This window comes from Theobroma cacao, chromosome 3, assembly GCF_053813885.1.
Source record: "Theobroma cacao isolate CCN51 chromosome 3, ASM5381388v1, whole genome shotgun sequence".
Classification (NCBI taxonomy): Eukaryota; Viridiplantae; Streptophyta; class Magnoliopsida; order Malvales; family Malvaceae; genus Theobroma; species Theobroma cacao.
Window position 1 is genome coordinate 31,944,769 of NC_142641.1, and position 13,636 is coordinate 31,958,404.

General features: G+C 33.9%; 1 long non-coding RNA gene across 1 annotated transcript; it reads left to right on the forward strand.

The window, feature by feature from the left end:
• Positions 1–3,558: 3,558 nt before the first annotated feature.
• On the forward strand, positions 3,559–5,329 carry LOC148763717 (uncharacterized). The gene is made up of 3 exons (XR_016025132.1): positions 3,559–3,655; positions 4,310–4,394; positions 5,223–5,329. It is a non-coding gene; the product is annotated as an uncharacterized LOC148763717 (long non-coding RNA).
• The last annotated feature ends 8,307 nt before the right edge of the window (positions 5,330–13,636 follow it).

A 13,636-nucleotide genomic window follows, 5' to 3' on the forward strand; every position in this document is an offset into this window, starting at 1 on the left:
AACAGAATGACCATTAAGAACAAATATCCATTACCGAGGATTGATGATCTTTTTGATCAATTACAGGGAGCTACAGTGTTTTCCAAGGTTGATATAAGGTCTGGATATCATCAGTTGAGGATTAAAGAACAGGATGTACCCAAGACAGCGTTCAGGACTCGGTACGGTCATTATGAGTTCTTGGTCATGCCTTTCGGGTTAACTAATGCACCAGCAGCTTTTATGGATCTCATGAATAGGGTGTTCCACCCTTACTTGGACAAGTTTGTTATTGTGTTCATTGATGACATACTGGTTTACTCGAGAGATAATGATGAGCACGCTGCCCACTTGCGTATAGTATTACAAACTTTGCGAGAAAGACAGTTGTATGCAAAGTTTTCAAAGTGTGAGTTTTGGTTACAGGAAGTGGTATTCTTGGGACACGTAGTATCGAGAACTGGAATATATGTTGATCCCAAGAAGATAGAGGCAATTTTACAATGGGAGCAACCTAAGACAGTGACGGAGATTCGTAGTTTCCTCGGATTAGCCGGTTATTATCGGAGGTTTGTTCAGGGGTTTTCCTTAATAGCAGCTCCTTTAACCCGTCTAACTCGTAAAGGAGTTAAGTTTGTGTGGGATGATGTTTGTGAGAATCGATTTCAGGAGCTAAAGAACCGGTTAACCTCCGCTCCCGTTTTAACACTTCCTGTTAATGGTAAGGGATTTGTAGTATATAGTGATGCCTCAAAGTTGGGGTTGGGGTGCGTATTGATGCAGGATGAAAAAGTTGTGGCTTATGCTTCTAGACAGCTAAAGAGGCATGAAGCAAATTACCCTACCCATGATTTAGAGTTAGCAGCAGTGGTGTTTGCTTTAAAAATCTGGAGGCATTACTTGTATGGTGAGCATTGTCAGATATTTACGGATCACAAGAGTTTAAAATATTTGCTCACCCAAAAGGAGCTTAATTTGAGGCAAAGGCGATGGTTGAAGTTGATAAAAGATTATGACTTGGTGATAGACTATCATCCGGGAAAGGCGAACGTTGTAGCTGATGCCTTAAGTCGTAAGTCTTCATCGTCTTTAGCAGCACTTCAGAGTTGTTATTTTTCAGCATTAATAGAGATGAAATCTCTTGGGGTCCAGTTGAGAAATGGTGAGGATGGATCCTTATTGGCAAACTTCATTGTGCGACCTTCGTTACTTAATCAGATCAAGGACATTCAGAGGTCTGATGATGAGTTAAGAAAAGAAATTCAAAAACTGACCGATGGGGGAGTCAGTGAGTTCAAATTTGGAGAGGATAACGTCTTGATGTTTAGAGATCGAGTTTGTGTTCCTGAGGGAAACCAGTTGAGACAAGCGATCATGGAAGAAGCCCATTCATCTGCCTATGCATTACATCCCAGAAGCACCAAGATGTATAGGACTATCAGGGAGAATTATTGGTGGCCGGGTATGAAGCGAGACGTAGCAGAATTCGTAGCAAAGTGTCTCGTATGTCAGCAAGTTAAGGCGGAGCATCAGAGGCCAACAGGTACACTTCAGTCTTTACCTGTTCCCGAGTGGAAATGGGAGCATATAACTATGGATTTTGTTTTGGGATTGTCGCGGACACAGAGGGGAAAGGATGCGATCTGGGTGATCGTAGATCGGTTGACTAAGTCCGCTCACTTTTTAGCTGTCCATAGTACATACTCTATTGAAAAGCTGGCTCAGCTCTATATAGATGAGATTGTGAGGCTACATGGAGTTCCCGTTTCTATAGTGTCAGACCGAGATCCTCGATTCACTTCTCGATTCTGGCCAAAATTTCAAGAAGCTCTCGGAACCAAATTGAAATTTAGCACTGCTTTTCACCCACAGACGGATGGTCAGTCAGAGAGGACTATCCAGACCTTGGAGGATATGTTACGGGCTTGTGTCATTGACTTTATTGAGAGTTGGGACAGACATTTGCCATTGGTGGAATTTGCTTACAACAATAGCTTTCAGTCTAGCATTGGTATGGCACCATACGAAGCTTTATATGGAAAGAAATGTCGTACTCCACTTTATTGGGATGAAGTGGGTGAAAGAAAGTTAGTGAGTGTGGAATTGATCGAGCTAACTAATGACAAGATCAAGGTTATACGAGAGAGGCTAAAGGTAGCCCAGGATAGGCAGAAGAGCTATGCAGATAAACGGAGAAAAGACTTGGAGTTTGAGATCGATGATAAAGTTTTTCTTAAGGTTTCTCCTTGGAAAGGTAATAATTTGAATACTTTGAAGTATTAAATCTTATTGATTATACTATCATGATAAATTATGGTATTTTATTGGATAATGAAAGGTGTGATTCGATTTGCGAAGAGGGGAAAGCTCAACCTGAGATATATTGGACCATTCCGAATCATTGAAAGGATTGGACCAGTGGCTTATCGGTTAGAATTACCTCCGGAGTTAGATCGGATCCACAACGTTTTCCATGTCTCTATGCTTAAGAAATATGTACCAGATCCCTCTCACGTCCTCGAAGCACCTCTGATCGAGTTGCATGACGATTTGAAGTTTGAGGTACAACCTGTGAGTATCTTGGATTGAAAGGATCGAGTACTGAGAAACAAGAGTATTTCAATGGTCAAAGTGTTGTGGAAAAATGCTCAAATGGAGGAAATGACATGGGAAGTAGAGCATCAGATGAGGAACCAATACCCGCATCTATTTGTCGAATCTGGTAAGTGAAATTTTGAGGTCAAAATTTTATTTTAAGGGGGGTAGAATTGTAAAACCTGACTCTATAAATACATGTCATGATATATATGCACTGACTAGCATGTTATTATGCTAGGAAAGCACATAAGAAAAGACGAAACCCGATATCGTACCTAACGGTACACTTGAGTTGATTTAACCTCGAACTAGTTCAAATAGGAATTGTAGGATGAAATTTAATATTTTATAGTCTAGGAATGACTAAAAATGATTGTTCAGAATTCGAGGGTTCATTTGGGGTAAAATTGAAAATTTTGATATTCAAGGGTAAAATCGTCATTTTGCCACTTAAGATAATAATTTGATCATGGAGTGAAATTTTTGACCAAGATTAACTATTTGGAGTATAATTTAATGATAGGAAGTGAAAAAGTTTAATTATGGTGATTTTTGGAGTGTAGGGGCAAAATCGTAATTTTGCCACCCACGGACAAAATTTGAGATTTTGAGAGAATTTAGATCAAATTTGACAAATTGGAGAATGGTATGAGTATAAGGGATGAAAAATATGTCTATGGGCAATTTTTCAATTTTTTGGGGCAAAAATGTAATTTTTCACTTTTACGGGGGCAAAAGTGTAAATTTCAAAAATTACTCCACCGAGACTTTGGATAAGTCTGAGAATTTTATCTAAGCTATGGATATGTAGGACAAGTGTATGGTGAAAATTTGGAAACAAATGGATGAAATTTTAAAAATGGGCCAATGGGAAAGTGACACGTGGCATTTTTTTTAATGAAATAATATTATTTTAATGAAAAGTCAGCCCATTTAAACCCAAATTTTAAGTGCTGGCCGGCCATAAGGAAGAACAAGAGAGGAAATAGAGAGGAAAGGAAGAGAAAAAGAAAAACCAAAGAGAAACAAGAAAATTCAAAGGGAAATTCGCGGTTTTCGACCGTTTACGCTTGTAACGGTAAGATTTTTCGATTTTAGCTTGATTTCTACCTTTCCTATGCCTTTATTTCCATTTAGCATGCTTGAGGAGAGAGATCAAAAAGTGATATCAAGGGCTGGACGAAATTCTAGGGGAGAGAAATTGAAATTTTTAGGTTTTGATTTTTAGTTAAATTGATAGTTTTAGTTAGTTAAATGTGTTTAGAAATTAAATTGGGTAAGAAATCATTAAATTTTCACAATACCCACTCTTGGCTGGATGCTCAATGCTGTACAATGATGATGAATTGATTTTATTCTAAGGAAAATGAAGAGAAAATGATGAAAAACGATTAAACATGATTGAAAAACAAAGTAAAAAATTAACCGAATTAATGTCCCATTTTTGGCCGAATTTTCCAAGGAAGGGAGTGAGCTGATTTTGTTGTTTTTCGAAGGTTATTGGCTGATATTTAATGGTTAGAAATGTTGGAGAGAGAATGAGATGATTTAGAGCTAAAATGGAGCGCGTTAGCAATTTATCGGGCAAAGTACCAAAAATAGGTTAATATCGCGTTTAAGCCGTTTTAGGCTATTGCATTTCATACCATGCATTAATATAGGATTTAAGTTAATTATATAGTGATTTAGCATCAATGTGATGAATTGTGTAAATTTTTTTAATGTGTCTAAGAGGAGAGCCTTCTGGAAAAGGCAAAGAAGTCGTACCCAACGAGTAGTGATCGGGGCGCTTAGAAAGCTTTTAGTTTGTACAAATGGTGAGTAAATTTATTATTATTGTAAATTATCTAGAGTTTATTTTTAAATGCCCTTTATGTATTTTATGAAATGAAAACGGAATTTTTGATGTTTTAGGAATAAATGTGATAAATAAAAATATATTGTATTGATTATGAAATTGAGTAATTAAAGGCTGCAAACTGACTTGAAAAAATATATATTTTCCTAGGAATGGCTTATGAGAAATGAATATATGTGGCTATATTTTGTGAGTGCATTTGGAAAATTTATGTAAGTTGATTTTACTATGCAGACTAGATAAATAAATAAAAGCCACGTTATACTGTCAAAATTTTATTAAAATTGGTGGGTTAGTCACTGCAGTGACGGGTTTCCGTGGACTGCCTATTAGAGGGGCACGGTAAACCCAGTTATATAGTTACTCCGGTTGTAGAGGCAAAGAGGGTAACTCCCGGGGTAGTATTAGAGCTCACTTCACGTCGAACCCCCACGTGAATGTGTAACTCGGCCAACGCCAAGGAACGGCTAGTTTTAAAAAAAAATGTATTTCACGTGTGAATATTTTAACACCCTTGGCGGACTCGGTTAGATACCTCGGCCAAGGTATCCCCGAGGATTAGTTTTGGCTTGAGCCTTGTTTTAATAAAAGACATAAGCCTTAACAACTGTTTTGGTAAATTACAAATATTTTATGGTTTAAGAAACAAATTGAAAATATTATGAAATGGATTGAAATTTGTTGTTTAAACTTGCCTCCATTTTACTCGCCTTTAGATATTTATGATAATGTCTGTTTACTCATTGGGATTGCAAAATCTCACCCAACTCCTTTCCATCCATTTCAGGTTCAGTATAGACTGTAGATAGCTGATCTCATCGAGGACTACCATTGGATCTGCATTTTCCAAACCGTAGGTTCACAGTCCTCTTTACTTTTGTTTATTCGGGGGCCCTCTTGTTATTGTAAATTAAATTAAATATTTTGGCTTACTGTATTTCAGTATGTATAAATTTATTTAGCTTTTACGCTATAAAAATTATTCACGTATAACTTTATAAATATTGTTTTATAAGAAAATAGAATATTTCCCTTAATATTTCTTTTATTTTCTTATTATATTCAAATAATCGTAATTTCATTTTAAATGAAGATTTTAGACTTTTAAACTCATTTTGAATATGAATTATGTGTTTTGTACTTGTATATTACGTTTTAGCCAGTTTTGAAATTTTTGAGAAAAAAAATGACCAAAATACCCCTGTGTGGCGAAAATTTTATTTTGATTGTTTTTTATCTAAAATAGTATATATTCTCTAAAAACTTGATATTTAACAATGATTGCTCACAGGAAAGGAAAGAAACTGATATGTAAGCCTTGCGGGGTTCCGGTTGGCATTCCGGATAATGAGTGTCAATTGGGACGTCGCGACGATTGTCATGGGCCTGAGGGAGGTTTCGGGTCGTGACATTGTTGCTGTTGGGATAAGCCCTGCAACCAATTGGGATTGGTCGAGGCTTGATTCCGATCATGCAACAGTATCATTCATGTTGAATGATTAGAGGTTTCCTTCATCAATAAGACATTAATTATAATAAGTTATAAGTCTAATTCGATGAAGTCTATGAGATTAATATGCCTTGCAAGGAAACTGTAATGGGTTGCAGTTATGAGATTCCTATGCATCAAAGCATAATCTCAAAATGTTCATGGTCAATGTATCATTGAGACTGGACATCAATGATGCTTAGAGACTAGTATATTCTATGTTCTTTACTTTGGAAGTAAGCAATCGATCTCATAGATTGAAGTATAGCGATACTTGGAACTAGAATATAGGTGTTTGCCTAGGAGAGCAAGTTCACTGAACATGACCCGTCATGAGAAGTGCATTTGGTAATACACTCTAGTGTCTATGCAACACTTCTCATGTGTCAGTTGTGTAAATACTCCCTATACTTGAGACACCATGTTGTCTTATGTGTGGAGTGCTATGCTTTGATTTCATCCCTATGGGTGCCTAACCAAGGATGCCAAAACAGGATGCTTTTGGGTATAGTATGAAGCATGTGAAGGCAAATGAGTGGTCAAGATAGGAATCATCACCTCAAGTGTTTTAGAGGACATATCCTATCAGTTCTTGGTTAACATTAGCTTATTGAAGTCCTTGGCCAAGGCAACATGGAGATTATGAAAAAGGTTCATAACTCTCTATAAAGCTAATGCTATAATTGCAGGAACAAATATGGAGGTCAATAAGAGTAGACATTGTACCAAGCTCTTATCAACTCCGGGATATACGATGAGGGAATGAATTACACTGATAGACTGTACACTGAAAGGTTGTCAAAGAACCCTTTGACTCTCCCAACAATTGGGTGGCCATGATGCATTGCTAGATGCCAATCTTGGTCTATAGAATTGATTATAAACTAATTGATTGAAATTTATATTAATCAATTAACTCATTAATCAACTCCATTGCCAACATATTAGGAACCTAATGGGTCACACACAATGATTGCATTTGAATTAAATTGGGAGAGTGATGATTTAAGTTAGACTTAAATCACATGCTAGGTAATTAACTTCTATAAACTTAATTAAAAGAGTTTAATTAAGTTTTTGTCATATTATAAATAGTTATAACTATAAGGCCTTGATTGCAAAATATAAAGGAAATTAATTTTGATTTTAATTTTCAAGGACTTAATTAAAAGAGTTTAATTAAGTAATAGGCCCAATATTATAATGTGTTATAATATCGAGGGCTTAATTGTAAAATTGAAGTTATTTTAACCTAACAATATAAGTCACATTTTAATTATTTTTCCTTATGAGAGTTTTTCACAATTGAAGAAAACGTAGTTTTTGTCAGGAAAAGAGAAACGCTTTCTTTCTTTGCCACCACTCCCTTTGTGTGAAAGAGAAAATTGCTTATAAAGCAGTTTTCAAGAAAGGTTCGGCTAAGATTGTGAAAAGAAGAAAAGGGCAATTGTTGTCCTTTTTGCTAGCACAAAGTATAGTTAAAAACTCCTTCCTTTGTTGAAGGTTCAAGTGCAATCGTGTGTACTACCATTGGAGGCCAAGCACTTGATTGGCTAGGGTTTTTGCTCCTTGCAGTGTTCGCGGGATTGCTTCGAAAAGTGCCATCGTGATTACGAAATTACATGACAAGGTAACTTTCTAAACAATAGTTTATTTTGTGCTTTTATGTGTTAAAATCACCAAGGTGATCCATGGGTGGAGGCATGTCTTGGTTGTTTAGTTATAAATTTTAATTTTCTTTCCGCTGCGTATTTTGAGCATGCCATCCATAGCCAAACCCATCAGTGGTATCAGAGCCTTCCTTGGTTCGATTTTAACTCATGCTTATGTCTATTATTGTTAATGCCTTGTTGAAAAGGAATATGAGGTGTTTGGGTTTTGTTCTACACAAATTAGTAAGTTTTAAAATTTTACAATTTGTTCTAGTTATTTTGATTTCTAGATAGATTTTAATTGAAAAAATTGACGATGGAGATCAAAGGCGCCAAGAAGGACAAGGAGATTGCAAGAAATTTTTGAAGATTCTTATATGTAATCCCTTAGGTTTGACCAAGCTAGTTTCCTTTGATGGCTCAAGGAAATTAGTATAGTTAAAGTCCATAATCATCCAAAGTAGTTTGCATGTAATTGATTTATTTTATGCAATTTAATAAATGCTATGCAATGCAAAGTAATATGCATGTGATAGATTTATTTTATGCGATTTAATAAATGCCATGCATGCAAAGATGAGACCCTAATAAAGGCAAAAACAAAATCCTTCATTATATATTGAGTCACATGCCACACATGAGCAAGTTGCCTTCCACCATATAGCAAGATAACCTGGTCGCTCTTTTAATCAGAGACTTGTTGAGCACACTCAAGGTCACACTTTTACACGAGTATGTTTGAGCTATTGGTGGGTCTTACTCAACTAGTTTCATAAAATCTGGATGCTTGGAAACTTGATTATTATGAAACTAGAGGCAAAGGCTAGGCGAAATATATATGATATGTTTAGGCAATGTGTTGTCACCTAGTTGATCTAGGAGTTGTATAGAGATACAATTGGTAAGCTCAGTTGCCTACCTAATCCACCGATCATGGTTTGTTGAGCACACTCAAGGTCATGACTTGATGGATGGGATCCTAGCCCACTAAGAGAATCCTAGTAGAGATCTCTCGAGGTGATATGGAATGTTATCATCTTGTAAAAAAAATAGTGGGAGAACTATTTAAAATTTTAAAACCTTGTTTTAAATAGTTTATGCATGATATTTACGTATTGTTTTATTTTATCTATTTAGACATAATTTATATACATGGCTAATAAAATGTCACTATGGTGCATCTTGGATGCAAATCTAACTCACTAGACCAAACCTTTTTTAAAGGTACCAGGACTTGAGAAATGTTCTCAAGCGAAAGGTTGTTCGTTCCACAATCTCTAACAAATACAATTCATAATAAGGAGTGTGCTTCCATGAGATGGAATTTATATTGCCTTAATTATGAATTGAGAAGACACCCACGATAATGGCACTAACTAGGAAATGTTCTCAAGCATCTTTATGATAAAGATGGACAAATGAGGGACTATAAAAAAAAATGTTTCCTTGATAGAGTTAAGGAAGAGGAAGCTTATAGAAGCCTCTACTTTGCCGAAGTTTTTGATTGAGTTAGAAGTTACTACTGTTGTATTAACATCATAAGTATTCGATACTAGATGTTGAATGTATTTAAGTAATGACATAAAGTGCAAAACAATAGTAGTAAGTCAATGCTCAATATAAATGTCAAGAAAACTGATTGCATATGATCTCAATTATGGCATTTTTGTCTTGGTCATTGAAGTAAGAATTAGAGTATGAAGATACGTAGATCCTTTTGATTGGGAATCATAAAAGAGCTAGTAATTCTTATATGACCAAATCAATTTTCATGCAAAAGAGAATGACTTGATATGTTCAAAAGGTCTTTTACATATAAATGTATACGAACCATTGAACATAAAATGTTATGGAAAATGTTCCTAATTCATTAAGTTTACACAAGACTCAATTGAGATTTTGTCTTGTATACTTAAAGAAATAAAATTTAAAACCTTGAAATGTTCAGAGAACTCAAATATAAGATCATACGAGCTATATAGTATGAAGTACTCTTATTAAGATATGATCTTAGTGAATATTACTCTTACTTATTAATTAATCATTCAAAAAAGGAATGTAGATACATGTGAAATTGAACTTTCTTATGAATAGAACATAGAGATGTTTGTTCAAAGAAGAAAGCAAACTCACATAGTGATATGATTTGGTCCATATCTCTCCAAGTTATATGTAGCCAATTATATTATTCCAAACCAATATGATTCCAAGCATACATTGAGATGTATGTATGTAACATCACTAAAAATTCAAAAGAGTTTGATTATTACTCTCACAAAAGATCTTGGATTTATTGGGAGTATGACGACACTAAAAAAAGGAGTTTTTTAGTTATTACATGGTTACATTGGAATCTAACTCTTAAGATTTTGCATAGAGATGCATAATCATATGTATGAGAACTCCATGGATTTAGTAAGATACATTGAAGATGTATTATTCATATGAGATGAACTATTAAATATGTTTTTCGTTGGAGTTATACACTTTGTTCTATTATATGGGATCCAAAGGATTGGATTTAATAATATGTACAAGTGTATTTATCTCATAGACAAAAGGAGGTTAGTGGGAGTGAATACAATTCTTTGGTGATACAATTACATGGGATGCAAAGTGTATAAAAGGAAAGTGCCAAAATTTAAAAGGGGCGGATGGTACAATGAAAAGTGACAAATGCATATGATGCATACAACATAGTTTAGTTGGAATGGTTCCAAAGAAAGAAAGAGGACTATGTACATGTATATAATTAAAGTCATATACATCCTATTAAAAGGGCTCTAATAGGAAGATACTTAGATCGTTAGTCCATGGAACTAATAAAAGGTTTTGAACATTGCTAATGTAACAATGGAGCCATACAAGCAGAACCTGGGTCTCATAGGATCTAGATATAGTAATATGACATGATGTGATGCATGGACATCACGAAGATAGATAAAAGTAATTAACCATATTGAAGGGCACAAACGAGTCTACATGTAGACACGATTGCTAGATGGATTGAATCCACATACGATGAGGTAGCAATTGGCTTGGTGCTAGTGGGAGATGTTGGGATGAGCCTTGTAGCCAATTGGGATTGGTTGAGGCTTGATTTTGATCATGCAACAGTATCATTCATGTTGAATGATTAGAGGTTTTCCTCCATCAATAAGACATTAATTATAATGAGTTATAAGTCTAATTGGATGAAGTCCATGAGATTAATATGCCTTGCAAGGAAACTATAATGGGTTGCAGTTATGAGATTCCTATGCATCAAAGCATAATCTCAAAATGTTCCTAGTCAATGTATCATTGAGACTGGACATCAATGATGCTTAAAGACTGGTATATTCTATGTTCCTTACTTTGGAAGTAAGCAATCAATCTCATAGATTGAAGTATAGCGATACTTGGAACTAGAATATAGGTGCTTACCTAGTAGAGCAAGTTCATCGAACATGACCCGCCATGAGAAGTGCATTTGGTAATACACTCTAGTGTCTATGCAACACTTCTCATGTGTCAGTTGTGTAAATACTCCCTAGACTTGAGACACCGGATTGTCTTATGTGTGGAGTGTTATGCTTTGATTTCATCCCTATGGGTGCCTAAACAAAGATGCCAAAACATGATGCTTTTGGGTATAGTATGAAGCATGTGAAGGCAAATGAATGGTCAAGATAGGAATCATCATCTCAAGTGTTTTAGAGGACATATCCTATCAGTTCTTGGTTAACATTAGCTTATTGAAGTCCTTGGCCAAGGCAACATGGAGATTATGAAAAAGGTTTCATAACTCTCTATAAAGCTAATGCTATAATTGTAGGAACAAATATGGAGGTCAATAAGAGTAGACACTGTTCCAAGCTCTTATCATCTTTGAGATATATGATGAGGGAATGAATTACACTGATAGATTGTATATTGAAAGGTTGTCAAAGAACCCTTTGACTCTCCCAACAATTAGGTGGCCATGATGCATTGCTAGATGCCAATCTTGGTCTATAGAATTGATTATAAACTAATTGATTAAAATTTATATTAATCAATTAAGTCATTAATCAACTCTATTGCCAACGTATTAGGAACCTAATGGGTCACACACAATGATTGCATTTGAATTAAATTGGGAAAGTGACGATTTAAGTTAGATTTAAATCACATGCTAGGTAATTAACTTCTATAAACTTAATTAAAAGAGTTTAATTAAGTTTTTGGCATAATTATAAATAGTTATAACTATAAGGCCTTGATTGCAAAATATAAAAGAAATTAATTTTGATTTTAATTTCCAAGGACTTAATTAAAAGAGTTTAATTAAGTAATAGGCTCAATATTATAATGTGTTATAATATTGAGGGCTTAATTGTAAAATTGAAGTTATTTTAACCTAGCATATAAGTCACATTTTAACTATTTTTCCTTATGAGAGTTTTTCACAATTGAAGAAAATGTAGTTTTTGTCAGGAAAAGAGAAACGTTTTCTTTCTTTGCCACCACTCCCTTTGTGTGAAAGAGAAAATTGTTTGTGAAGCAATTTTTAAGAAAAGTTCGGCTAAGATTGTGAAAAAGACGAAAAAGGTAATTATTGTCCTCTTTGCTAGCACAAAGTATAGTTAATAACTCATTCCTTTGTTAAATGTTCAAGTGCAATCGTGTGTACTACCATTGAAAGCCAAATACTTGATTGGCTAGGATTTTTGCTCCTTGCAGTGTTCACGGGATTGCTTTCGAAAGTGCCATCATGATTACGAAATTAAATGGCAAGGTAACTTTCTAAACAATAATTTATTTTGTGCTTTTATGTGTTAAATATCACCAAGGTGATCCATGGGTGGAGGCATGTCTTGGTTGTTTAGTTATAAATTTTAATTTTCTTTCAACTGCGTATTTTGAGCATGCCATCCATAGCCAAACCCATTAGTTGCCTACTGTATTTTTATTTCATGAGTTTTGGTTTTGAGAGCAGGGCTTCTTTTATGCTTTTGAAAGTCTGGTGATGTGTTGTTTTGCTGCTGCTTTGTATCTTTAATAAAATTCCTATGTTATTCAAAAAAAAAATGTGGAAGAAATAATTAGAGAAACAAAAATTAACAAAAGATGAAATTTCTTAATTTATCAAGAAAAATATTTTTTTTTTATACATTTTGGTAATGGTAAAATGTATAAAGAATAAAAAATAAAAATTTATTACTGCAATGTTAAACCTGTTAAAAGAAAAGAAAAAGTATATTTGGTCTATGTTTGGCCTTTGCCTTATACCTCACAAGTTTATATACAATATAGCAACACGACACGAACACGAAAAGGTTTAAGTAGATTTGAGCTTAGATTAATTATGTTTTGTGTATTAATCGTGTCAACACGATTAAGACACGAATTATTCGTATCTTAATCGTGCAAACTTGCTTAATATGTTTAAAACATGTAAGGTATGATTAGTTAATCGCGTTATTATGTATTTATATAATCTGTGACTCGTTTATTATCTATTTATTTAATCATGTTCACGTGTCATGTAAACACGTTTAGTAAATGGTGAAGACTTATTTATGAATTTATATAAATACTAATATTTTTATGGTAACTAAGATTTATTGATATTAAATTTTATTTTATTTAGTATATATTACGATATTTATAATTTTTTATTGTAAACTTGAATAATAGAATCATACTTTACTTGTACATATTTTAATTTATTCATTTTAATAGTATGAATAGTATATTAATCATATTAATAGTGTAAATAGGTCATAAATCATATAAATTTTAATTGTCTTAATCGTATCATATAATATAAAATTTAATTCGACATGTTTAATAAATATGTTAGTCATATTGTATTACATATTTATTAAACATATTTATATATACATTTAAGATTTTTAAATAATTAATTAATCATATGGTGTTCATATTTATTCATATAATTGTTAATATTTTACACTTACACAACACAATTAAGATATAAATACAAGAATTGTCAGGTTACTTAGCCTCTTAATTTTCGTACCCCACCTCAAATCCCCTAGCTTTTTATATTTTTTTTTTATTTTAAATTTCCCC